The 6000-nt window shown below is 49.5% G+C and overlaps 1 protein-coding gene across 3 annotated transcripts in view; it reads left to right on the top strand.

The window, feature by feature from the left end:
* The first annotated feature begins 5716 nt into the window (after positions 1-5716).
* The window catches only part of SPTBN1 (spectrin beta, non-erythrocytic 1), a 114416-nt gene continuing 114132 nt past the window's right edge, over positions 5717-6000 (top strand). Inside the window, exon 1 of one of the 3 annotated variants that reach the window (XM_027653859.1) lies at positions 5717-5836. The gene's annotated coding sequence lies outside the window, so the exon portion shown is untranslated. The remainder of the gene's footprint in view (positions 5837-6000) is intronic. The other 2 variants (XM_027653854.1, XM_027653855.1) reach the window with 2 other exon arrangements.

The raw sequence follows: 6000 nt of genomic DNA on the forward strand, positions 1-6000 counted from the left end.
AAAGATAAAAGTTGAGAGTAAGAGCCCAGGAAACTATCCCACAATTAAGATTTAATTCTGCAATTCAACATTCCCCCTCAACCATCCACTGATTCTGCTTTGTGATGGAATATCTGACAGATGGCTGGGATCCTCTGGGCATGGATAAACTGTTATTATCAGAATATTAGCAGGCTTTTAAACCTTCCTCCTACCTTGGCTGGTGTTGCTAATGAGGCACCAATCTTCCCTCCAGGGTTTGGTATCTTTACAAGTGGGTTTTCAAGGAAGCAGGGAAAGTGTTGAAGTAAATGTTGTAGGTACAGCTTGGCAGGAGGAAGATTTCCCTTCATATCCTTTCTGCAAATGGCTAAATAGTCCTCATGGTTCTTTTCCCCCTGTGTAAACAAGGTGTTTGGACCTTGAATTCAAGAATTCAGGAATAAGCTTTGAAAAGCTTTTTAAACTTACCGCAGAAGTAGAGGGGAAAGGATGTTCTGCAGAGGACTGCTGCTCCAGAACAAGGAGCAGGAAGGTATGAAATACCAGATGCACTGCTTTGGGTTTCATGCAAGGCACTATTTATAGGGTGATCAGTGAAACTGCTCCAGACTGCACTTATAAATAGATGAGCCCACGTTTCCCTCCTGTGCCAGAACTCTCCCAACTGCAGTTCCATGATTCTCTTATTGTTTTGCTGAATGTTGCTGGTGGTTTGTGGACCCGTGGCTGGGCAGGGGCTGATAAAATTGTATTTATCAATAGATTCCCCTTCCTAGTTGGCAGATGCTGCATGGACAGTGTATCCAACCCCACTTCAGGAGTGGTGGGGAATGTGGGGTCTGTTGCCCGTGCAGAGACGAGACTGATGACACTTGAAAATGAGACCTGGGGTTTCTAAGACACTCCAGGACTTTTGCCTGCAGTTTGAAAGTCAGATTTTATGAAAGGATGACTTGCTGTCTGCGGAGCTCTGAGGAAATCCTGCAGGCCATGCCTTAAGCCCTTAAAATCTGCTCTGCTTGGCTGCTTTTGACTCTTTTTGTTTGTTTGTTTTTTCCTTTGGCCAGATCCTTTCTAACACAGAATTATGGCCCTGGGAGCTCTTTGCCCACCAGACACTGAGAGAGTCACACCCAAAGCCATCATTTGTGGGATTCAATCTGAGAGTTCACCAGCAGTGACTGCACCTGGATGGGGTTCCACTGGTGTCTGACACATCCCTGCACGTGGTCCAGCTGCCTGGAACTGAACGAGGGATCACAGCCTCAGGAATTCCACCCCAGCGTTATTGGAGCAAGGTAATCACCATAGAGAGCACTTAAAAATCTGGTTATGCTGATGGGTTCTTGGAGCATGTGCTGATGTCTTAACCTGACCTTCACCCAGCTTCAGGTTCTGTAGGAAAAGTGGCCATACTGTCAGATAAGTGAATAGAATTTCAGAGCTATGAATTTAACTTTGTTCCCTGTAGTAGTTAATGGACTGTTGTATGTGACAACTTTGTTTTGTCACATCACACAGACTGTCCAGTGTGTATTTTTCACAGAATCCTAAAATGGCTTAGGTTGATGGGACCTTAAAGTTCATCTCATTCCACCCCCTGCCACCGGCAGGGACACCTTCCCCTATTCTCAGGTCGCTCCAAGCCCCGTCCAACCTGGCCTTGGACACTCCCAGGGATGGGGCAGCCACAGCTTCTCTGGGCAACCTGTGCCAGGGCCTCCCCACCCTCCCAGGGAAGGATTTCTCTCTTGATATCCCATCTAAACCTACTCTCTGTCAGCTTAAAAGCCATTAAATTTCTAATTAGCTGCATTTCTAATGCACCCAGAGGAAATGGAGGGGTAAAACTATGGTGAAGCACAAGGGAAGAGGATATTTGGCAACAAGGGGGAAAGGTTTTTGCAGAGAATTGTGCAGATTTTCTTGGGACAGATAAACACTGAGGCTTCTGGACACCTTCCCTCCCCATTTCCCTTTTGGTGCCCACGAGGAAAAACCCTGGTGCACCGACACCTTTAACCCACGGGGTTGAGCCTCAAACTGCTGCACCACAAAAGGGCCTTTAAGAGGGGCAAGAAACTTTACTCTGCATCCTCTGGGACTGGATTTCTTTGTGACCATCCCCTGTGGCTGGATCCTTCCGTGTGGAGCCCCCAGGACACGAGAGCAGGTCCCAAGGCACTAATATAATTTTTAATGCGCTGCCTCGCACACGCTGGAGGTGTCTGCAGGGATGGGGTGGTTGGGCTGGCCCCAGCCCCTGCCAGCTCTCACTAATGCTTCCTGTCCCTCCACAGGGCCTCCTGCCAGGGTTCCTCCCAGCCTGGGGATGCTGGCAGGGCAGCAGGAAAGCCATCTTGCCTTCACACTGTCAGCGTTTCCACCGCTGACTCCGGTGGCGTGGGAAGGAGGCAGCAGCTGGCTGAGGCCAAGGCCAAGCCCTGTGTAAGTGCCCTGTGTTTGAGTCATTTTCCAGGGTTTGAGATGTTGGGCATGAGGAGAAATAGGTCTGAAGCTCGTGGGAGCTGGTGGTGGAAAAAATGGTTGAGAACAAATGCTGTGGGCACAGGGCAGGCACAGAGCAGTAGAATAGAGAAATAAGATTTTCTCAGCCAAAGAATATGGCCAGAACTCTGATGTGCAGCCTGAGAGTGGAGTTACTAAGGGTCTGCATGTCCCTGCTGGCTCTTCCTTCCAGCAGAAGCCCTTCCTCTGTCACACACACATTCCCTGTGGCAGAAGATGCCAGATACTGTGCCTGGAGATACCTGGCTGAGGGTTAATTCCTGAGGCAGAGCTTTCCAGGGCTGGTCAGCCTCGGGAGCTGGTTGTGGAGAGCAGAGGAACCAGGCACGTTTCTGTTTGCAGTGGCTGTTAGGAAACAGAAATATCCTGGGAAATGGATCCCAGGGAATGCTTTGCTATGAAGTGTTGCTGAAGGTAATGGTGTAACAGTGCTGGGTGTAACCCAGATGATGAGGAGAAACAGAGTTCTGTGAGGAAATGTTTGTGCCAGAGGAGCTTCCAGGCACCTTGTGCACACAGTGAGGAAGCTGAGTTTTCCCTTCAGGCAGGTTATTGCCCATCTTTGATTTTCCTCTCAAGAGCCTGGCCAAGTCTGCCACGAGACAGAGCAGCAGTCTGGGTCTGTGCCTTTGAGCTGTGCTCTGTGTCTGCAGCCAGGAGTGAGGGGTGGAGGGCAGGTGTGTCTGGTGGGAGGAACGTGCCTCAGTCACACTGGGAACCTGTGGAACTGGAACGCTGGTACCAGAGAGCTCTTCCAGTCTAATGGTACAGCCAGGAAGGATTTTATTGCAGTGTGAGTTTCTTGGTGTGTGTGTGTGTGTGTGTCTTCCGTGTTCTTGGAAACTGCCACCGTCCTTCAACAGGGTTTTTTGAGTTTTAGTATTGCCTTGGCAATTGTGACTCTTAGTGTCTCATCTAGATGTGCTGCTTTTGTTTCTGCTTGGAAGCACCTTGGGCAAACTCAAATGTGGCCCTTGGGGAAGTGGTTTAGTTGTGGTGGGTTAATGGTTGGACTCAATGACCTTAGAGGACTTCTCCAACCTGAACAAGTCTACCATTCTAATTTTGTTTCATTTTATTTTTAGAAGTGCATTAGATTATTTCAACTAGGATTTATTTTTAAGTTATCTCTCAGAGTCTGGTATGTGTTTGCCTTTACACACCTGTGCAGTGTTTTCCCCTTGGAGAAGGTGTCAATTTGCACATGGATATATTTCTGTGGGATGAGCATCAGACTATATTATTGAGTGCAGTGGCTTGATAGGTTTTCAAAACTAAAAAAAAAAAAAAACCAAAACAGATTAAGTCCGTATTTTCGTGGGCAAAATGTGTGTAAGGGAAAAAGCCTTGGGCTTCCCAAAGTAACTACAAAGTAACAGCAGAAGGGGAATGACTTTGCCCAACTTGTTGCTTCCCCTTCCACTTCATTGAACAACAGTTTCTATCTGTTCCATTCATCCCACCCCTTTCAGTTTGGTTAGTTGAGAGGGAATGTGGCCATCAGTGGGAACAACCTGTTTGTCTAACTGGGATTACTCACTGATATTGGGAAGTGCTGGTAATTAACCTGGTAATTACTCCCAGATGAGATGTCACCAAGCTGCAGGTTTGGGCTTTGTAACACTGTGAGTGGAAGGTTCATGCTGAGAATACAGACAAATAGGTTCAGTAATTTTCAAAAATTAAACCATCATCCTTTCTGTCAAGGCTGGAGACCCTGCTTTTAACCATCAGCAGCAAAATGTCTGCACCTGCCCCGTTCTTTACCAAATTTGGGCTCTGTAAAAACAAGAAAATGACTGTTGATAACTGGGATAACTGGTTGGAGCCCACAATGCCCCTGCTATTCTGGTTCTAGTTTCTCCAGGCATTCATTCCTACCCAGTTATTTCCATGGGAATCAATGGCCCACCCCTCTTTGAGCTGTGGGGGTTAAGACAGACACAATCCTAAAATACGCGGCATGTTCTCGCTCACTCCCAGACACTGCAATCTTCTGTCCCTGCCAACTTGCTTGATGGATATTAATAGTTGAGTGAAGGGTGATTTTTTTAGGATGTTTCTTAATATCCTAGCCTTTGAATATAAATTATATATGTATTTATACACACATTTTTGCTGCATTCCCAAGGACTGGATATGAACCAGCACGGGTGACAAACATGGAAGTATATTCCTGTCAAGGTTCTTGTGGGCTTCCTGGTGACAGAACATTTCAAAGAGCCTTTCTGAGTGCCAGAGGAGCTTTTCCCAAGTTCTAGGGGTTTAGTCCATTCAGACTCCCACTGGAAATCAGGCGTCTGAGGATCTGTAGGGGGGTGACTCTGGGGGAACAGTCTTGGAAACCAACAGAGAACAAAATATCCAGAAGAGCCAGGCTGATAATTCTGACAGGCTGGAAATGAAGCAATATTCCAGAGATTATGCCAGGAAGTGGATATTAGTAACTTTGGCAAAGCATCTGAGTGTGGAGGGGCAGGAGCCAGATAAGGAGTTTGAGACAGGCACAGAGGAGAGGAACTCCAGACAGCAATTAAAGAGTCAGGAGTGAGTGCGGGGATGAAGAGCAGGGAAAAGGGAATGATAACTAAGGAGGTGAATGAGTCCAGTGGTTTGTTGATTCCTGAACAAAGAACATGGATACCACTAGTCCATAGCTGTACTGAAAGCGAGGGGTGAGGGACAGTGGACAGGAGGGAAGGAGCATGGACACGAGGAGGGTGAGGACACGCATGGATGGGAGCAGAGGGACCAGGATTAGCACAGGAAACGTGAAGCAGCAGTGTCTGCCTCTGACCTTGGCCGTGGGAGAGGGACATGGGGGAAAGAGGAAAGGCACCCTGGCTGTGGGATAGCGGTTTTCTCTGGAAAGACAGGCAAAATCCTGCCTAGGAAAGGAGGAAAAGGGAAAGTGCTGCAGAAGGGCAGCCGGGGTCGAGTTTCAGGGGTTGCGTTACACTGTCAAAGGGAGGCTGTTTATGTGGGAAGGTGGCAGGACTGGAGCGGGAGAGGATGACTGCAGTGGAGGAAGTCAAAGCCGGGATGGGGTTTCCACCAGGAATGACAGAGCAGCGGGAGGGAGAGCAGCACTAGAGGAAATGGATGCTGGGGGCGAGCCAACATTGTCTTTGCGACAGGAGCGGGTGTCAGAGGAGGAGGGGCGAGAAGGCTGGAGAGACCCAATAACCAAATAAATGTTCGGGAGAAGGGAAGGCGAGCCGGGAGCGGCTGGATAACACCCGCGGGAGGCTGTGGGAGCGCGGGCCGGCGGAGGGGCAAGACCTGGCGTGAGCGCAGGGCAGGCCCCGCAGCAGCAGCAGCACAGGTGAGGGTGCCCGGGGGATGCGGGGAGATGCGGCGGCCGGGCCGAGCCTCCAGCGCCGCAGGGTCCGCAGGGCAGGGATGCGGGGCCGGGCCGAGCCCTCCGCAGGGAAGGGTCCTTGGGGCGGGGGATGATGCGGGGCCGTGCCGAGCCCTCCGCAGGGCAGG

The sequence above is a fragment of the Corapipo altera genome, unplaced genomic scaffold (assembly GCF_003945725.1).
Source record: "Corapipo altera isolate COAL_440 unplaced genomic scaffold, ASM394572v1 70, whole genome shotgun sequence".
In the NCBI taxonomy this organism is placed as follows: Eukaryota; Metazoa; Chordata; class Aves; order Passeriformes; family Pipridae; genus Corapipo; species Corapipo altera.